At 44.1% G+C, this 20,865-nt stretch overlaps 1 protein-coding gene across 1 annotated transcript in view; it reads right to left on the bottom strand.

The window, feature by feature from the left end:
• Thrap3 (thyroid hormone receptor associated protein 3) overlaps nucleotides 1-11,099 on the bottom strand; it is a 37,859-nt gene extending 26,760 nt beyond the window's left edge. The window contains exons 1-2 of the mRNA XM_048350904.1: nucleotides 10,973-11,099; nucleotides 2,104-2,204 (exon numbers count right to left, since the gene is read on the bottom strand). The gene's annotated coding sequence lies outside the window, so the exon portion shown is untranslated. The remainder of the gene's footprint in view (nucleotides 1-2,103; nucleotides 2,205-10,972) is intronic.
• Nucleotides 11,100-20,865: the final 9,766 nt, after the last annotated feature.

The raw sequence follows: 20,865 nt of genomic DNA, 5'->3' as shown, positions 1-20,865 counted from the left end.
TTTTAGTTTATTCATGCACATTGGTTATTTTTATTTTTTTGCCAGTCCTTGGCCTTGGACTCAGGGCCTGAGCACTGTCCCTGACTTCTCTTTGCTCAAGGCTAGCACTCTGCCACTTGAGCCACAGCGCCACTTCTGGCCATTTTCTGTATATGTGGTGCTGGGGAATCGAACCCTGGGCTTCAAGTATACGAGGCAAGCACTCTTGCCACTAGGCCATATTCCCAGCCCCCACATTGGTTATATAATGGGTTTCATTGACATTTTCATAGAAGTATTCACACACATGCACATACACACAAACACCCATGAGTTTGTATCTTATTTTACTATAGTCTGAGTATATATAAATAGCTTTATTTTTCTATAGTTGAGTAGGCACATTTAGGAACTTCCCCAGAGTAAATAAACATATTTCATCACTGATTCTACTTATATATTAGTTAATAACCAGATATTTCCTTCACTTTATACTTTTACTGACTGAATAGACCACATGTGTTACGCTCAAGAACTATATTAGAAGAAAAGGTAATATTATCAAGGAAGATATAGGTCAAGAGGTTATATTCACTTCTGAAAGAAGAATCTTCTAGATGTTAGCTGTTAAAAGGAAAAAAAAAATCAACACTGAGTGGCCATTCACTTACAACTTTTTCATTATAATACCCTCAGTGTAGACAACTTGTGATATCTCCTGAGAATTTATTCAATGGTGTCTATTAGGCTCAGAACCTTCTATGCAATTAATGCTTCACCATTAATTAGCAAAGTAGAATGAACAGCATAGTTGGCATTTAAAAAAATCTTTGACTCATCCCAGAGGCTCCTCTCCCATGTCCCTCAGAGGGTAACAACAATTTCAGTTCCCATTTTAAATGAATATGTATTACCAATGGGAATATTTTCCCATTTCTTAAAGAAACACTAAGCCTTTCTAACCTAAGATACTACACGCTATGTTAAATAATTGACCATGGTTTCCTTCCAGTTATTATTATGTAAGATTAAGCCAACAATCATGGCACTTAGCTATTTTTATAAATAAATTATTACTACAGACAGGTACAATACTGCACATCCATAATCCCAGCTACTGGAGAAACTAAAGTGAGAATAATTCCTCTAAATTGCGGATTAGTCTGAGCAGTAGTAATACCTTGTCTCAGAGGGAATAGAAAATTAGAATAGAACAGAATAGGTAGAAAAGAATAGTAGAGGAGAATCGAAATTCTTTGTGTGTGTGTGTGTGTGTGTGTGTGTGTCAGTTATGGGGCTTGAACTCAGGGCCTAGGTGCTGTCCCTGAGCTTTCTTTGCTCAAGAACATAGTGCTCTACCCCTTTAAGCTACAGCACCACTTTTGGTTTTCTGGTAGTTAATTAGAGATAAAGTCTCAGACTTTCCTGCCTGGGCTGGCTTTGAACCTTGATCCTCAGATCTCAGTAGCTAGGATTACAGATGTGAGCCACCAGTGAGTCAACATTCTAATTCAGAAAATCTAGAAAGAAAACGTGAAAATGAGAAAAAGTGAACTACTATGGAAATTCTCTGCAGATTCCAAGGATAAGATCTCCAGTTTCTACAACAAATAATCAACCCCTAATGTTTACCAAAAAGGAGCTAAGAAAGACATTCCCAGGCCAGGTGCAGGTGGCTCACACCTGTAATCCTAGATACTCAGGAGGCTGAGATCTGAGGACTGGGGCTCAAAGCCAGCCCAGGCAGTAAAGTCCATAAGATTCTTATCTCTAATTAACGCCAGGAAATCGGAAGTGACACTGTGGCTCAAAGTGGTACAGCGCTATAGCCTTGAGCTCAAAAAGCTCAGGGACAGTGCCCAGGCCCTGAGTTCAAGCTCTCAGACCAACAAAACAAAATGAGACAAGGTTCAAATCCCAGTACTCACCCCCCCCCAAAACAAAACAAAACCTAGAATATCAATTTTGATTAAACAGATACACATATCCAAGTAATATATGCATACAAGAAAAACTATTCACAGAAGTAACAACATATGTACCTATATATACATGTGACAATATAGACTTTTTCCAAACAAATACTGTGAAGTTGATTAGTTCCTTTTACTTCTATGAATTTACCTTATTAGAACAAGGATCCAACTTGCAATGGATCCAGACACTGCTTCCAAAGAACACTGGCAGTACCACTGGCTTCTCCAATTTGGAGTCAGGGTATAATTCTAGAATGAGAGGAAATAAGTAGTAAGATGGCTATCCACTCCTTGTAGATTCCATTACTGTTTTTGTATTTTGGTGTGTGTCTGTGTGTTTTATTATGAAGTGATGTACAGAGGAGTTACAGTTCCGTAAGTAAGGTAAAGAGTACATCTTTTTGAACAATGTCACCACCCCTTCCCTCTTTCTCTCTCCAAGTTTGAATTCTATAAACAAAAACTTTTAACCTTCAGTTTCACTTCAAGTAGACATAAGCTTCTCCACCAGGGCTGGGAATATGGCCTAGTGGTAAAGTGCTCGCCTCGTATACATGAAGCCCTGGGTTCGATTCCTCAGCACCACATATATAGAAAAAGCTGGAAGTGGCGCTGTGGCTCAAGTGGCAGAGTGCTAGCCTTGAGCAAAAAGAAGCCAGGGGCAGTGCTCAAGCACTCTGTCCAAGCTCCAGGACTGGCAAAAAACAAAAAGCTGGGCTGGGGATATAGCCTAGTGGCAAGAGTGCTTGCCTCGTATACATGAAGCCCTAGGTTCAATTCCCCAGCACCACATATAAGGAAAACGGCCAGAAGTGGCACTATGGCTCAAGTGGCAGAGCACTAGCCTTGAGCAAAAAGAAGCCAGGGACAGTGCTCAGGCCCTGAGTCCAAGGCCCAGGACTGGCAAAAAAAAAAAAACCAAAAAACACACAAAAACACAAAAAAACAAAAAGCTTCTCCAGTCTATTCATCTTATGGTGTGTCCTACACATATTTTTATCCATTCAACCTCCTACAGAATAGAAAGCGAAGGCCCAGCCAGGTGCCAGTGGCTCATGCCTGTGATCTTAGCTACTCAGGAGGCTGAGATCTCAGGATCATAGTTTGAAGGGAGCCTAAGCAGGAAAGCTCACAAGACTTTTATCTCCAATACCTACCCAAAAGCTGGAAATGGAGCTATGGCACAAGTGGTGAAATGTTAGCCCTGAGCAAAAAGTGCAGGAACAATGCCCAGGCCGAGTTCAAACACCAGAACCAGTAAAAGAAAGGAAAGAAAGTAAGCAAACTAGTTAAAACATTTCACCACTGCAACACTTAAGGTGCTGTACTGAAGGTTGCATCATTCAAGACTACTTCACAAACTTCATAATTTCATCTAGTGAAATTGACAACAATTGGATGTTTCAAATTAAAAAAAAAAAGTGAAGCTGGGCACCAGTGTCTCACACCTGTAATCCTAGCTAACAGGAGGCTAACAGGTGAGGACTGCAATTCAAAGCCAGCCTGGGCAGAAAAATCCCTATGAGACTCTTATCTCCAATAAACTACTCGAAAAAGCCCAAGCTGAGTTCAAGCCCCAGGATGGGCTTTGGAAAAAAAAAAAAAAAAGTAAAGCACAAACACACAAAGTTGCTATAAAATACATAGGGCTGGGAATATGGCCTAGTGGCAAGAGTGCTTGCCTCGTATACATGAAGCCCTAGCCTTAGGTTCCATTCCTCAGCACCACTAGAAAAAGTGGCGCTGTGGCTCAAGTTGGCAGAGTGCTAGCCTTGAGCAAAAAGAAGCCAGGGACAGTGCTCAGACTCTGAGTCCGTGCCCCAGGACTGGCAACAAAAACAAAACAAAGCAAAAATACATAACGAGCCAAAAGCCAGTAACTCATGCTTGCAATCCTAACTACACAAGAGGCTAAGATCTGAGGATCATGGTTCAAAGCCAACTCAGTCAGGAAAGTCTGTGACATTCTGATCTACAATTAACCACCTGAAAACCGGAGTGGCACTGGGGCTCTAAGTGGTAGAGCACTATCCTTGAGCAAGAGATCAGGGACAGTGCCCAAGCCCTGAGTTCAAGCCCCATGATTGCAAAAATAAAACAAAACAAAAAAAACCCAGAGCTTATACTACCTTTAGACTTCCTTTCCTAGTTCCTCTCCAGAAGCAAAAGGGCTAATACTGTTTTCTATAATTACATATAGCAATCAGTTAAAATTCATATTAATTCATTATAATCACTAATGTAAAATTTATAATCTTTTTTTGCCAGTCCTGGGGCTTGAACTCAGGGCCTGAGCACTGTCCCTGGCTTCTTTTTGTTCAATGCTAGTCTGCCACTTGAGCCACAGTGCCACTTCTGGCCTTTTTGTATATATGTGGTGCTGAGGAATCGAACCCAGGGCTTCATGTATATGAGGCAAGCATTCTTGCCACTAGGCCATATTCCCAGCCCTATAATTTTTTTTGTCCTTTTTAGGTAAAGTCTTGCTATGTAACCCAGACTAGCATGAATTTATAATCATCTTGCCCCAGACTCTCAAATACTGGGATTATAGAAATGCCCAATCACATATGGCATTAATTTAGATTTTTGCAAATAATTTCTGAAGATTGCAGTAAGGAGGGAGGATTGGACCTGAAGAATAAACAAAGCTGCTTTGTAAAAGATTATTTCACTATGCCTAAAACAAAATTTTATGTTAAAAATTATACCCCGGGCTGGGAATATGGCCTAGTGGCAAGAGTGCTTGCCTCGTAAACATGAAGCCCTAGGTTCGATTCCCCAGCACCACATATACAGAAAATGGCCACAAGTGGCGCTATGGCTCAAGTGGCAGAGTGCTAGCCTTGATCAAAAAAAGAAGCCAGGGGGCTGGGGATATGGCCTAGTGGCAAGAGTGCCTGCCTCATATACATGAGGCCCTGGGTTCGATTCCCCAGCACCACATATACAGAAAATGGCCAGAAGTGGCCCTGTGGCTCAAGTGGCAGAGTGCTAGCCTTGAGCAAAAAGAAGCCAGGGACAGTGCTCAGGCCCTGAGTCCAAGCCCCAGGACTGGCAAAAAAAAAAACAAACTTGTAAAAAAAAAAAAAAAAAAAGAAGCCAGGGACAGTCGTCAGGCTCTGAGTCCAAGGCCCAGGACTGGCAAAAAAAAAAAAAGTATACCCCATGTTAAATAGTAACCCTTTGGGCTGGGGATATAGCCTAGTGGCAAGAGTGCCTGCCTCGGATACACGAGGCCCTAGGTTCGATTCCCCAGCACCACATATACAGAAAACGGCCAGAAGCGGCGCTGTGGCTCAAGTGGCAGAGTGCTAGCCTTGAGCGGGAAGAAGCCAGGGACAGTGCTCAGGCCCTGAGTCCAAGGCCCAGGACTGGCAAAAAAAAAAGAAAAAAAATAGTAACCCTTTGTACAACTAAAGATAATTAAAAGAAAAATGTTTGTTTAAAAAAAAAGTGAGGGGCTAGGAACATGGTCTAGTGGTAGAGTGCTTGCCTCGTATACATGAAGCCCTGGGTTCAATTCCTCAGCACCACATATATGGAAAAAGCCAGAAGTGGAGCTGTGGCTCAAGAAGTAGAGTGCTAGCCTTGAGCAAAAAAAGCCAAGGAGTTCAAGCTCCACTACTGGCAAAACAAAACAAAACACATTAAAAAAAAAAAAAAAAAAAGGTGAGGGCTGGGACTGTGGCTTAGTGGCAGAGTGCTTGCCTAGAATGCATGAAGCCCTGGGTTCAATTCCTCAGTACCACATACACAGGACTGGCAAAAAAAAAAAAAAAGGCATGAGGCCCTGAGTTCAAGCCCAGTACCCACACTCACACAAAAAATCCATATGACAAAAGCAATTTTAGGCCAGGTGCTGGTGGCTCATGCCTGTTATCCTAGCTGCTCAGGAGGCTGAGATCTGAGGATCATGATTCGAAGCCAGCCCTGGCAGAAAAGTCCAAGAAACTCCAATAAACTACTCAGAAAAAGCGAGAAGTGGTGCTCTGGCTCTAGCACTAGCCTTAAGTAAAAGTAGTTCAGGGGCAGTGCTCTGGTCCAGAGTTCAAGTCCCAAGACCTGCCACACACACCCCCCCAATAAAACAATTTTAGTATAATTGTACCTAAATTCCATGCTTATACTAAAAGCATACTACAATATTCCAAACTTACCAATAAATGATTCTATTGTTTATGTGAAACCCAAACTTAATCTAGCAATCTGTAATTTTTCCTCAGTAAACCTAGCTACCTAACACATCTACCCACCAGTCTAGGGCTTCAGTTATCCAATGGTTTCCATCCAATTTAAAATTTAAAATTATTCATTCCTTTTTTGTCCCCCCTGCTCTCCCAGTCCTGGGGCTTGGAATCAGGGCCTGAGCACTGTCCCTGACTTCTTTCTGCTCAAGGCTAGTGCTCTACCACTTGAGCCACAGCTCCACTTCCAACTTTTGCTGTGTTTGTGGTGCTAAGGAATCGAACTCAGGGCTTCATGCATGCAAGGCAAGCACTCTACCGCTAAGCCATATTCCCAACCCTACTTGTTCCTTTATTCTATTGGGCAGCCCCACAGTGACATCTGACAAACTTCTTCACTCTCCTTTATTCTTAAAGTTTACTCAAATTTCCCATACTATGGAAGCCAAAAGAGCATCAGCCAGGACTCCAAAACATAGGGTTGGAAGTATGGATCAACTGACTCAAGTGCTAGCAAGTGCTAAAGCCCAAGTTCAAATCCCAGTACAAAAAGCTGTGTCAGTGTGACTCAAGTGGTAGAGCACTAGCCTTGAGAAAAAGAGCCTAGGGACAGTGCCCAGGCTCAGAATTCAAGCCCCAGGACCAGCCCTTCCTCCCCCCCCCCCCCCAAATTCTCATCTCAGACTTTTCTGCCCAGGTTGGTTATAAACAGAGATCCTCAGATCTCAGCCTCCTGATGTTAGGATTACAGGGATGAGCCACCAATGCTGGGCTCCATCAGTATTTTTTGATGCTCTAGGGATTGAACCCATGGCCTGTGCATGCTAAGCAAACACTCTAGTCCAGGGTTTTGTTTTGTTTTTTCTTTCTTTCTCAAGGCTAGCACTCTACCACTTGAGCCATAGTGCCAGTTCTGGCTCTTTCTATGTAAGTGGTGCTGAGGAATTGGGCCGAGGGCTTCACAAACTCAAGGCAAGCACTCTACCACTAGGCCATATTCCCAGCCCTAGTCCAGGGTATTTATATTTATTTTGCCAGTCTTTGTGCTTGAACTCAAGGCCTGGGCACTGTCCCTGAGCAGCTTTTTGCTCAAGGCTAGGACTCTACCACTTGAGCCACAGCGCCACTTCCAGCCTTTTCTGTTTATGTGGTACTGAGGAATTGAACCTAGGACTTCATGCATGCTAGGCAAAAACTCTACCACTAAGCTGGAAACTACCTATTGAGAAGTCCCAACATAATGGAGGACCTACAAGTTGAAAGAAACCTCTGATAACTAGAAAGCAATCTCACCTCTATATGAATTACTCCATCACTCCTTTACTTATTTCAGCCTTTGTACTGAAATAAGAAAGAAAAGAAAATTAAGAAAATTAGCCAGGTGCCCGTAGCTCATACCTGTAATCCTAGCTACTCAGGAGGTTAAGATCTGAGGATCATGGTTAGAATCCAGCTACAGCAGAGTCCATGAGACATTTATCTAAACCCTAGTTCTTATGTGTCACCGCATAAGCTAGAAGTCTTTTTTTTTTTAAAGGAGGGGGCTGGTCCTGGGGCTTGAATTCAGGGCCCATGCTCTTGCTTGGATTTTTTTACTAACAGCTGACACCACCATTTGAGTTTCATCTCCAGTTCCAGCACTGTGCTGGAGATACAGCCCCTGAGCCCCAGGGGCCAGCTTTGAACCATGATCCTCAGATCTCAGCCTCCTGAATAGCAAGGATTATTGGCCTGACCCAAAAGCCTTGTAATTAGAAATCAAGCTATTTCTCCTTGCCAGACCTTTTATCTTCTGAGAAAAGCCAAGCTAAGCAGTTAGAACATTCCAGATGCTACAAAGCAAAATAGGCAGAACAAAAATGAGGTCACTCCACATATGTCAGCTAAAAAAGGCATAGACAGGGGCTGGGAATGTGGCTTAGTGGTAGAAAGCTTGCCTAGTATGCACGAAGCCCTAGGTTCAATTCCTCAGTACCACATACAGAAAAAGCCACAAGTGGCACTATGGCTCAGTGGTAGAGTGCTAGCCTTGAGCAAAAAGAAGCTCAGGGACAGTGCTCAGGCCCTGAGTTCAAGCCCCAGGACTGGCAAAAAAAAAAAAAAGTGGGGGGGGGGGCATAGGCAAAGGTCAGACCAATGTCTTCAGTAAGGTGCTGCTTTCTAAATATTCTTTTCTTTAGTTTAGAAACAAATAATTTTAATGTTTTAACGTTTCCCCTAGCCTCTTCACCTCCTTCTTACAAAGTTATTAAGACCTTCCCTTTTTTAGAACAGAGGAAGGAAATATGGCACTGACATAGGAAATGTGATCTGATATTAAAGCACCAAAACAAATTTGAATGAGCACATTAGAACCCTTTTTCATATACCCCCAAAAAATGGAGAACAATAAAAAATGCTAACAATAACCAAGTAATAAAATATATATGGAAGGGGCTGGAAATGTGATGTGGCCTAGTGGTAGAGTGCTTGCCTAGCATGCATGAAACCCCAAGTTCGATTCCTTGGTACCACATACACAGAAAAAGCTGGAAGTGGCACTGTGACTCGAGAGCTAGAGCACTAGCCTTGAGCAAAAGAAGCTCAAGGACAGTGTCCAGGCCCAGAGTTCAAGCCCCAGGACTGGAAGAAAAAAAAAAGTGTGTGAAATCATCCACAATCTAGATTAACAGCATTAACCAGAGTTCTTTCAATTCAGGATGTCATTATTCCCAAGAAAAAAGGGCTGGCATACTAAGACTCTTAGTGCTTAGAACTGTACATCCTAAAATAAATTGTATGCCTGCACTCTCCCAGTGGGCCTGACCCCTCCCTACTGCTATAAAATCTGGGACATATTCCAAGCTTCCTTTATCAAAACAAAACAAATCACCTTTTGTAATTCATAATTTTAACTTTTGTCTTGTTTGTCCTGGTGACAGTCTCGGGGCTTGAACTTAGGACCTGGGCACAATAGCTCAGCTTCTTTGTGCTCAAGGCTAGCACTCTACCACTTGAGCTACAGCTCCACTTTCAACTTTTTGGTAGTTTTTGGAGATAATGAGTCTCACAGACTTTCCTTCCCCAAGGTTGGCTTCGAACCAATCCTCATATCTCAGCCTCCAGAGTAGCTAGGATTACAGGCGGTGCCAAGCTTTTTGTTTTTTGCAGTATTGAAAATGTTATCCAAGGGACTTGGACATTCTAAGCACACACTATGCTACAACCCCAGGCCTATAATCCATAGTTTCACTAATTAAACCAAACTCAAAAGTAGCTTTACTCAAATGAAATACACTGAAAGAACTGTTACTACATTACCACTAAAACTGGACTGGCTGTACTTAATTTGTAGCCTTAAAACACAATCTCCGTAAGTGGAGATTGTTCATTGGTACTAAAAGGATTGAAAAAAAAACACAAAACACTGGATATAAAAATACTGAAAAACATACTAGACCTAAAGGCTTTTAAAAAAAACGTTCCCAACAGAATCTCCAAACAGCTTTTACAAAAATGCAATTGAGCCTTAATGGCTACACTATAATTTGTTTTTGATACAGCTAGAGTAGTAATATTACCTCACAAAATACATCTCCTAACAAAGACCAGCCTAAATTTTGGTATGTTCCATTTCTTAAGGCAGTAGCAACTCTGTATTTTTAAAAACCTCTATAGATAATATACCCACTCAGGTAACACACGAGATAACAGGACTACAATAGACAGCATTTCCACAAACAAAACAAGCAAAATTATCTGAAAAGGAAGAAAAATTATGGTAATTACACATGCCTCTTCTCTAGGGAATTCAAAAATCCTATACAAGATTTAGTTTAAGTTTAGTTTAAGTCTTAATCTTCACAATAACCCGATAAAATAACCAGTGTTATTCACCGATATTTTAGAAATAAGAAACTGGAGTTACCTGGAAATGAGGATTCAATCTAAAATCAAAAGATGATGAAACCAAAGTTGAACCCAGGCTGACTTTTATAAAAACCAGAAGCTTCACTGGCTCTGTCCTGCCAGGCCCTACCACACTGAGTCTTTCCCTTCAATCCAATCCAATTAATAGCCTCCCCATAAACACTATTCCCACTAATGGCTTCCAACTTCTGGGCCGCAGCGTTGCTCCCCAGCTTCCGTCTTCGTGCCCCACCCGTTAGATTTAGAAGAGCAGAGAAAATAACAGATAGAAAGTTGCTTAGGTGCTGAGAGACAATTGCTTCATAGAAGCAGGACACACGCCAATTACCACTGGAATGCAAGCACCCTCATCCGAAAAAAAAAAAAAAAGAGAACACTTTTTCTGATTAGATAAATTTGGATTATGCCTCTTCTGGCCACAAGGAAGGAGAGGGGAACAAAAATGGAAGTATTAACATTTGCACAGTGCCAGCCACTCGCGCCTAGGAAGGCAGAACCAGGCCGATGGAGACTCGGTAGGGGGAAGGGCATTCAAGAGTTCCGGAAAAAGCGAAAATCCAAATAATAGGCTTCCTACCACTAAAGGACGGTAGAGAAGAGGCTCGTGGGAACCTCGGTCAGTCAGGCTGCAAAAAAATATATATATAATAATAACTAAAAAACTAAAGAAGCGGATGAGCTAGCCCAGAGAGGCGGCCGGAGCCTCGAGGGCTAGGCCGGAGCACCAGGAAGCCCTGAAGGGCGGGGAGGAGGAGGAGCCCGAGCGAACAGGGCCCGCTCTGGAAGAGGCCCGGGTGGTTAGCGCGGGGAAGCAGCGCCGCGCCAGGCCTTCCTCAGGCCTAGCCGCTACCTACAGAACACAAAAGATGACACAACCCGACCCGGCTGAGCTGTCCTAACTCCCACTCGAGGCGTACTTACCAGGGCCCACCGTAGCGACCGAAGCAGCAGCCTCGCAACGGCACAACCGGCCCGAACCTCGCCCCCGCCCGATAGCGCGCACCGAGTCCCCGCTCTCCGACGAAGGCGATGGCGGCGACGCCCCCGCTGCCTCCTGGGAAACGTAGTCCTAAAGCCACCAGTCCTCGCCGGTCGGCTGGACTCTCAAACTACATTTCCCACAAGACAAAGCAAACGTTGGGCCCGCCGCTTTGCGTCACGCGCTGGGCTGTCGGCAGTCACGTGGGGCACGGCGTTCCGTTCCCTTCCCCCTCCGCCTGGGTGGCCGACGAAAGAGGGAGGAAGGCGGGCGGAAGGGGCGGGGGCGTCGCTGACGACACTGCCCCCACCATTTTGGAACCAGCTTTCAGGGCGGGCCCGAGTCCCACCTACTCGCTGGCCCGTCGGGGTCGTCGAAAAGTCGCCGAGGTGGGGTTCCCCCTCCCACCTGCCACTCCCTCCTTTGTGACCTTTAGCAAATCATCTCCCCCCCTCAGTGTCCTCCAGGCGGGCGCCGTTGGCTCCCGCCTGTAATCCCAGCCGCTCCGAAGACCGACGGCTGAGGTCAGCCCGGCAGGAAAAGCTGAGGCTCCCGTCTCCCATGAAGCACCCAAAACAAACCGGAAGTGGCTCAAACGACGAAGTGCTGGCCTTGAGGGAAAAAGCTTAAGGATAGTGACCAGACCCTGAGTTCAAATCCAAGGACTGCCACAAAGAAAACAGCAAACACCAGCCAGGTGACGGTGGCCCACGCCTGTCATCCTAGCTACTCAGGAGGCCGAGATCTGAGGGTTGTGGTTCGAAGCCAGCCCTGGCGGGAAAGTCTGACAGCCTCCTATCTCCAGTTAACCACCGGGAGTGGAGCTGTGTCTCAATGATAGAGCCTAGCCTTGAGCAAAAGAGCACAGAGACAGCACCCAGGCCTTGAGTTCAAGCCCCACAACCTACAGAAAACACACACACACACACACACACACACACACACACGCCTTTTCATGCCCATTAGTATGGCTCTCAAATGTTTTCAAGGATGTGGAGCAATTAGAAGCTTTGTGCTTTGCTGGTGGGAATGTAAATTGTAAAATGATGCAGCTGCTGTGGTATATGGCATAAAGTTCCTCCATAAATTAAAAATAGAATTAGCATAGGATCCAGTAATTCAGCTTCTGGAGGTATGCCCACGAGAACTGAGAATTTAGGACTCTTACCAGATATTCATGGCAGCATTGTTACAGTAATGCAAAGGTGGAAACATTCCCAGTGTCCATCAGTAAAGGGATAAAAAAAGGGGAAGAGCCAGGACCATGATTCAGGGTGGTAATGCTAGATTTGAGGCACTCGGTTTGAAGCCAGCCTAGGCAAGAAAGTCCATGAGACCTCTCTCTCCACTTAACCACCACATACACACAGACACACACAAAACCAGCTAGAACTAGAGCTGTAGCTCAAGTGTTATAGCACTAGCCTTGAGTGAAAAATGCTAAGGAATAGCAGCCGGCCTCTGAGTTTAAGCCCTAGTACAAGCACATGCACACACCTATATAAGAAACACTGTAATTTAACAGGACTTATGTTTTTGTCTTTCCCATTAGAAAAGAGATGAATCCTGATGAATTTTTTCCTGCCATTAGAACAATGTAGACGAAGTCCACGTATTTTTGGTTTGGTTTTGTTTGCTTTTTTAAAACAGGGTTTCAACCGTGTAGCTCAAGTTAGCCTTGAGCTCTCTAGTAGCCTAAGATGGCCTTGAACTCATAATCCTTTTATTTGAGATTGTAGGCATAGAGAACGTTTGGCAAATTCTGCTGTTCTTCAGAGAACAATTTAACAAGTTCAACTGAGGTCAAAGACCATGTCACATCAACCCTAAAGTTCTCAAGCCACAGAAGCATTTCTTCCACACTGCTTCCTCCTCCTCCTCTGCTGCTGCTGCAGCAGCTGCTCAAGGCTAGTGCTCTGCCACTTCAGTCACAGTGCTACTTCAAGCTTTTTCTGAGTAGTTTACTGGAGATTAAGTCTCAAGGACTTTCCTGCCCAGGCTGGCTTTGGACTGAAATGCTCACATCTCAGCCTCCTGAGTAGCTAGGATTACAGGTGTGAACCACCAGTGCCCAGTTTTACTCTTCCTCTATTTTTTCTTAGTACTGAGGTTATGAGGAGCTCTACCACTTAAGCCACATCTCTAGTCCTCTTACTTCCTTGTTGGAGCACTTCCTGATGGCAGAATACTGTGTACTGTTTGTTGAGACATTCTGATTCCATCTCATTTTCATTTATGTATTTTCTAAGTATGCACTTTCTGCCATGCCTCCTGCAACATAGTAGACAGAAAATACAGAAGCCTTCTTGGTTTTGAAATACTATATCTTGGATCTCTTCTTACCTCTCTATCAGCCTCAGTCCCTTCTCTGGCCAAGAAATGTATCCCAAGCATCCAGTATCCAACCTCTTCTTGTTATTCAGCTTCTCCTACACTTGGGTGGCTTTTACATCTCTCTACGACATGTTTTACTACATCTTAACTACGTGTTTTACATACATCTTAACTCAGGTAGTTCCAGACATACTTTGATTTCCCATAAGTATCTCAGCTTGCCAGAAACTGAACTCTCCTTTCCTCCCAATATAGGATTGCCAAGTCAGTTGCTTATATGTGTGTATTCTTGACTAGTTTTTGGGCTGTCAAGGCAAGAAGACTTCATCACTATTATCATTCCTTTTTCTTTCTTTCTAGACAAGGTCTCACTATGTAGCCCAGCCCAGGTTCCCAATTTTATGACTGGGCCAGCCTGGACTTCGATCTTCCTATTTGTGCTTTCCCCTTATCACTGGAGAGGACAGGTGGACACCATCACCCCCAGTCATTGGTTGAGACAAGAGCTTTTATGCTCAAATTCGCCTTGGACCATGATTTCTCTGTCTCTACCCAAGTAGCGAGGGTTTCAGGATTGAGTGTCCTTGCCTGTTTGTTTTAACATTGTTACATGGTTGGAAAAAAGAATCAAAAGAGGAATACTATTTTGTGGCATGTGAAAAATGTATGGCTGGGCTGGGGAGATGGCCTAGTGGCAAGAGTGCCTGCCTCAGATACACGGGGCCCTGGGTTCGATTCCCCAGCACCACATATACGGAAAACGGCCAGAAGCGGCGCTGTGGCTCAGGTGGCAGAGTGCTAGCCTTGAGCGGGAAGAAGCCAGGGACAGTGCTCGGGCCCTGAGTCCAAGGCCCAGGACTGGCAAAAAAAAAAAAAGAAAAATGTATGGAACAAAGTTCAGCATTCATTCATATCCTGTCTGTGAATTCAGATGTCTGTAGCTGTGACAATGGTCTAGCAGAATAGAGGCAACAGAGATTCTGTGGTCTTCATTGACATTTGCTGTAGAATCTGAAAGTCTTCACCTAGGCTGAAAGGTCAGGAGGCACTTCTCTGAGGAAATGACTCATAAGTCATGTAGTTACCCAGACCAAGAATTGGGGTAGGGGGCACTTTGCAAACACAAGGAGTAATACATTGGAAGTACTGTGGCCTAACTACCTTGGCACATCCTAAATATTGTGAGCCCTGCTATAGACTCTGAAAAGTAATAGAAAGTAAAGCTTAACCAGATGAGTTTTATTCTAAGAACAATGGGAAGCCACTTAAAGGTTTATAAGCAGGGGAAGAATGTGATTTAGATTTTTTTGGTGGTGGTGGTAGTGGTTGTTGTGGGACTTGAACTCAAGGCCTGGGTGCTATCACTGAGCTCTTTTGCTCAAGGCTAGTGCTTTGAGTATCAGCCCCTCTTCCAGTTTTTGAGCAGTTAAATAGAGATAAAAATCTCACAGGGACTTTTCTGTTCTGTCTCCAGGACTGGCAAAAAAAAAAAAAAAAAAAGGATTACTCTGGCACAATATGAGGGTAGATTAAGGCAAACCAGACTGAAAGTGTATAGACGAAGAAGTTTAATTAGAGTAATTCAGGGGTTCAGGGCATGGATCAAGTGATAGACCGCTTGTATGGCAAGTTAAAGCCCAGTACCACCAATAATAATTTTTTTTTGGGGGGGGGTCAGTTGTGGGGCTTGAACTTTGGGCCTGGGCACTGTCCCTGAGCTCTTCAGCTCAAGGCTATGTTCTACCATTTGAGCCATAATACCACTTCCAGTCTTCTGGTGGTTAATTGGAGATAAGAGTCTTACAAACTTTCCTGCCTGGGCTGAGTAGCTAGGATTATAGGCGTGAACCACCAGCGCACAGCTAAAAAAATATATATATATTTTGTTTGTTTGTTTGTTTTGCCAGTCCTGGGGCTTGAACTCAGGGCCTGAGCACTGTCCCTGGCTTCTTTTTGCTCAAGGCTAGCACTCTGCCACTTGAACTACAGCGCCACTTCTGGCTTGTTCTATATATGTGGTGCTGAGGAATCGAACCTAGGGCTTCATGTATGCAAGGCAAGCACTCTTGCCACTAGGCCATATTCCCAGCCTCTAATGATTTTTTTAACAATATAGTTGGGATGACAAGCACATACCACCACACCCAGTCTTATTGATTGAGATGGGACCTGGTGAATTTTTTTTTGCCAGAGCAGCCCTCAAACCTAGCTAGAATCATAGACAGGAGCCATCATGCCTGGCTTGCAATTATTTAATGCTGGTCTAGCAGACTCTAATGTGCAAGAAAGGTTAAGCTGAATGACTTTATTTTTTGCAAGGCCTTAGACGTACTGAGTAGGCATTCTACTACAGAATTACATCCTTACTTCAAGAGCTGTTTTTAGAAGAGTGCATCTTAGCCTATCTCTATGGTCCATACCTGTAATCCCAGCTGCTCAAGTTCAAGGCTAACTGGGGCAAAGGTTATATAGGTCAAAGGCCCTATTTCAAAAGTAAATACAAACAAAGGGGACTGAAGTCAGGGCTCAAGTGGTAGAGAGCTGCCTAGCATGCAAGAAGCACTGGACTCAATTTCCAGTACAAAAAAAGATAAAAAGAGAATAGAGAAGGGGAGAGGAGAAGAGGACAATGCTTTAGTTGTTGTCATTAGTGCCTGTCAACCTGGGTGTTGGTATTTGTATATATGGGATGAATGTTTCACTTCACTTGGACACATGTATACAAGTACAATGATTAAATGACAGCAATTAGCATACCTATCACATCAAACATTAGTTGTTTTTTTTTTGTTGTTGTTTCTTTTTAGGTCTTTTATAAGATGCAAGCACCAATATCTTAGGTCCCTTACTAGTAGTAATCCTAGCTATTCAAGAGGCTGAGATCTATTGTTGACATATTGTCTACTGTCAACATTACATTTAAAGCCCTAGGTGAATTTTCTTTGGAGTAGGCCACGTGGCTACTGTATATGTTCTTGGTACACTGTGTATTATATATATGTCTACCTGACCTAGGGAAGGGAAAGAAAAACAGTGTGTAAGATATCACAAGAAATGTACACACTGCCCTACTATGTAACTGTACCCCTTGTGCACAACACCTTGTCAAAAATTTTTGTTTAATTAATAAATTATAAAAAAAAAAAAAGAGGGGCTGGGGATATGGCCTAGTGGCAAGAGTGCTTGCCTCATATACATGAGGCCCTGGGTTCAATTCCCCAGCACCACATATACAGAAAATGGCCAGAAGTGGCGCTGTGGCTCAAGTGGCAGAGTGCTAGCCTTGAGCAAAAAGAAGCCAGGGACAGTGCTCAGGCCTTGAGTCCAAGGCCCAGGACTGGCCAAAAAAAAAAAAAAAAAAAAGAGGCTGAGATCTGAGGATCTTCCTTTCAGAGGTACCTCAGGAAGACAAATCTGAGACAGTCTTATCTCTAATTAACTAGAAAAAAGTTGGAATGAAGGTGTGGCTCAAGTGGTAGAGCACCAGACTTGAGCAAAATAGGTAAAGGCAGTTCCTAGGCCCTGAGTTCAAGCCAGAGAAAGAGAAAGATCGAGGAAGGAGGGAGAAAGGAAGGGAGGGAGGAAAGCAGGCAGGCTGGCAGAAATCAGGATGACTGTGACTTGAAGCCAGCCTAAGCAAAAAGGTTCACAAGACTTTCATCTCAAATAATAGGGAGGTATGGTGGAGTACATCTGTCATCCTAGCTATCCAGGAGGCCAAGATTGGGAGGAGGATGTTTCCAGTCCAGACTTGGGGGAAAAAAAAATCACAAAACTCCATCTTGCCTGTTTTTTAGGTGTTTTTTTGTTTTTTAGGTTTTGGGTTTTTTTTTTTTGCCAGTCATGGAGCTTGAACTCAGGGCCTGAGCACTGTCCCTGGCTTCTTTTTGCTCAAGGCTAGCACTCTACCACTTGAGCCACAGTGCCACTTCTGGCTTTTTCTATATACGTGGAGTTGAGGAATCGAACCCAAGGCTTCATGTATATGAAGCGAGCACTCTACCACTAGGCCATATTCCCAGCCCCCCACAAAACTCCATCTTAAGAGGAACATGGTGGCATGCATCTGTCATCCCAGATACTTTGGGAAGCATGGCCTAGGAACCTCACAAGATCCAGGCATAGGCATGTTTTTTTGTGTTTGTTTTTTTCCCCTTTGGTCTAATTCAGTGTTTCTCAACTAGGGGAAATTTTGTTCCCCAGAGGATATTTGGCAGTGGTTGCAGACATTTTTGGTGTCACAAGATCCCTAGGGCTTGTCTACAACATCTAGTAGGTAGAGGCCAGGGACACTGCTGATCAACCTAGAGTGCACACAAGAGTCCCTCAAAACAGTAAGCCTGGTGCTAATGGTTCACACCTGTCATCCTAGCTACTCAGGAGGTAGAGATCTGAGGATATCAGTTCAAAAAAGTCTGTGAGACTTATCTCCAAATAACCACAGAAAAAGCTGGAAGTAGTACTGTAGCTCACATGGTAGAGTACTAGCCTTGAGCAAAAGGAGTTGTGCTCAGGTCAAGAGTTCGAGGCCCAGAGCCAGCAAACAAACAAACAAAAAAACATTAATCCTACTCAAGACAGAGTGCCAAGGCTGAGAAATCCTTTATCTTAACTTATAAAAGATCCAGTAAGCTTTAAAATAGTCCTATGTATGGACAGCAAGAATGCACACAGAGGGGCTGGGAATATGGCCTAGTGGCAAGAGTGCTTGCCTCCAACACATGAAACTCTTGGTTCGATTCCCCAGCACCACATATATGGAAAACGGCCAGAAGGGGCGCTGTGGCTCAGGTGGCAGAGTGCTAGCCTTGAGCAGGAAGAAGCCAGGGACAGTGCTCAGGCCCTGAGTCCAAGGCCCAGGACTGGCCAAAAACAAAAAAAAAACAAGAATGCACACAGATTGTTTTGAGACAGTCAACAAATTCATGCTTGCTCTCCTTCTTGGGGAGGTTGTGAGGCTGCAGTGTGGAATGGCTACAAAGGTAGATTGAGGTCAGATGGGGATGCAAGATGGGGTCTCAGCACAAAGAACACAGACTTTGATGTTCCATTTCCACTCATATTCCAGCCCAAATTACTTCTTTAGCTTGTGTGCCTTTGGCAAGTGACTTCTCCTCTCTCTAACCCTATGTGTAAAGTAGGCGCAGGCACTTAGCTATTCATTTGACTCTTTCCTGATGCAGAAGATCCACGAGAAGTTATCTGAGCGTGGAGGAGGCAGGTAAGCCATTACTGGTCTCCTGGCAGCCTGGAGGGGAAACTACTAACTCTGACTTACAGTTCCTGATGTTCAGTTTCCCTTCGGGTAGCCTAGAAGGTTTTTTGTTTTTTTAAATTTATTTTTGTGCCTGTACTGGGTCTTTAACTCTGGGCCCACGCACTATCCCTTAGTTTTTTTCACTCAGGTCTTTCTTGAAGTTTAGCCAGAATATTTACTTTTGTACCTTCAACTCTGCCTTTGTTGTTGTTATGTGTTGATTATAGGCATGAGCTACTAGTGCCCAGCTCAACACTATCTTTTGCTCAGTTCAGAGCCTGAGCTGCTGATTGCCACCACAGTTTCACACAGAGAAATGGATGGAGGTTGTAATTTGCATTTTGGTCTCCTTGCTCTGGGTAGATTTCCTCCTTCCTGCCTGGGGGTAGGGACTGAAGCTGCTGAAGTCTTTGGGGTTGCCAGGGCAAAAGCAGAGGTTAGAGGTTGCCAGGCACCAAGAGACATCCCCTCCCCCCCACCCCTCATCCCCCACCCCCCACCCCCAGCCAGGGCTTTTGTTTGGCAAGACCCGGTTCATGGAGCTGGGTCTTTCCAGAAAGAGGCAAGCACAGGCTCTCAGCTGGAGAGAAGGGACCACTCAGAGAAAGACTGTTAATATTCCCAAGCTGGAAAAAAAAATCAATGGGAATCTTGTCGTATTTGCTGCTGTATTGTTGTTGTTTTGCCAGGAATGGGACTTTGAACTCAGGCCTTGAACTTGTTCATCTTGCTTTCTCAGCTAGGGCTTTCCCACTTGAACACAACTGCAGCCTGGCTTTCTGCAGGTTATTTTGGAAATGGAGTCTTGGAGGATTATGTGGGGGGGGGGGGGGGCGCGTGCACACATGTGTGCGTACCTGTGTGTCTGCACCCAGGCCCAGAGTTCAAGCCCCATGACCGATTAAAAAAAAAAAAAGCAAACTCTAATGAAATAACTAGGAGGGATATACTTTGAGTTACTACCTTTGCATATATTACATTTAATTATAAGTTTATAATTGTGAATTATAATTTGCTTACAGGCTTTGTTATCAGATCTGAGTTTACATTCCAACCTCAACTACCTTTTTTCCCATCCTGGGGACCAAACCCAGGACCTCATGCTTACTAGATAAGTGCTCTACCACTGAGTACATCCCTAGGCCCTCTTAACTCCTTTAGCTGTATGACTTCAGGCACAAGTGGCTTTTCCTCTTTGAGCCTACTTTCTCATGTGTGAAATAGGACAACTCAGCATCTTTTTAATGCTTCTTCCCATTTCTCATAAGAAGTCTGGTAGCTTAGTCAGCTTAGACCATTTAGGGTAGGACTCTGATCCTCAACCACCTCCATACTCCAGGATTTGCTTGGTTTAGGCCAGTCTCTTGCAATGACTCCTAAGACAATCACTATATACAGGAACTTAAACTCTGCCTAGGCACTGTCCCCGAACTCTTTATTTATTTTATTTTATTTTTTGCCAGTCCTGGGGCTTGAACTCTGAGCCTGGGCTCTATCCCTGAGCCTCTTTGTGCTCAAGGCTAGTGCTCTACCATTTGAGCCACAGCACCATTTTCAACTTTTTCTGTTCATGTGGTACTGAGGAATCAAATCCAAGACTTCATGCATACTACACAATCACTCTACCACTAAGCCACATTTCCAGCCCTGTCCCTGAGCTCTTTTGTTAAAGGCTAGCACTCTACCCCTTTGAGCCACAGCACCACTTCCTGTTTTCTGGTGGTTAATTGGAGATAAGAGTCTCACATACTTCCCTGCCTGGGCTGGCTTTGAACCACAATCCTCAGATCTCAGCCTCCTGAGTAGCTAGGATTACAGGTGTGAGCCACTGGTGCCTGGCTTACATTTTGCTATTTTTGTTTGATCTTGTTTTTGAGCTGGAGTCTCCCTATGATGCCTAGACTAGTCTTAAACTTTCTGGCTCAAATAATCTTCCTGCCTCAGTCTTCTGAGGACTGAGATATTGTATGCATGCTCCACAACACCCTACATTTTTCTGCGATCAGTGTTGTTGTTGAGCTAGGGTCTCACTATGTAGTCCAGGATGGCCTTGAACTCACCATCCTCTTGCTTCAGTCTCCTGATTATTGGGATTATAATGTGGGCCAGCACATCCAGCCTCTCAGCACTTCTGAGCTTATCCACATCTGGATGCTAGAAGCACTACATAGTGGTATATTCACTTCTCAGCTCTATCTTCCATGTTGGTCACTTGCAATTGCTCATAGTGGGGCTGGGGAGCAA

Source organism: Perognathus longimembris, chromosome 7 (genome assembly GCF_023159225.1).
Source record: "Perognathus longimembris pacificus isolate PPM17 chromosome 7, ASM2315922v1, whole genome shotgun sequence".
Classification (NCBI taxonomy): domain Eukaryota; kingdom Metazoa; phylum Chordata; class Mammalia; order Rodentia; family Heteromyidae; genus Perognathus; species Perognathus longimembris.
Note: the sequence above shows the minus strand (reverse complement) of the source record. Positions and strands in the feature narration are given on the sequence as shown.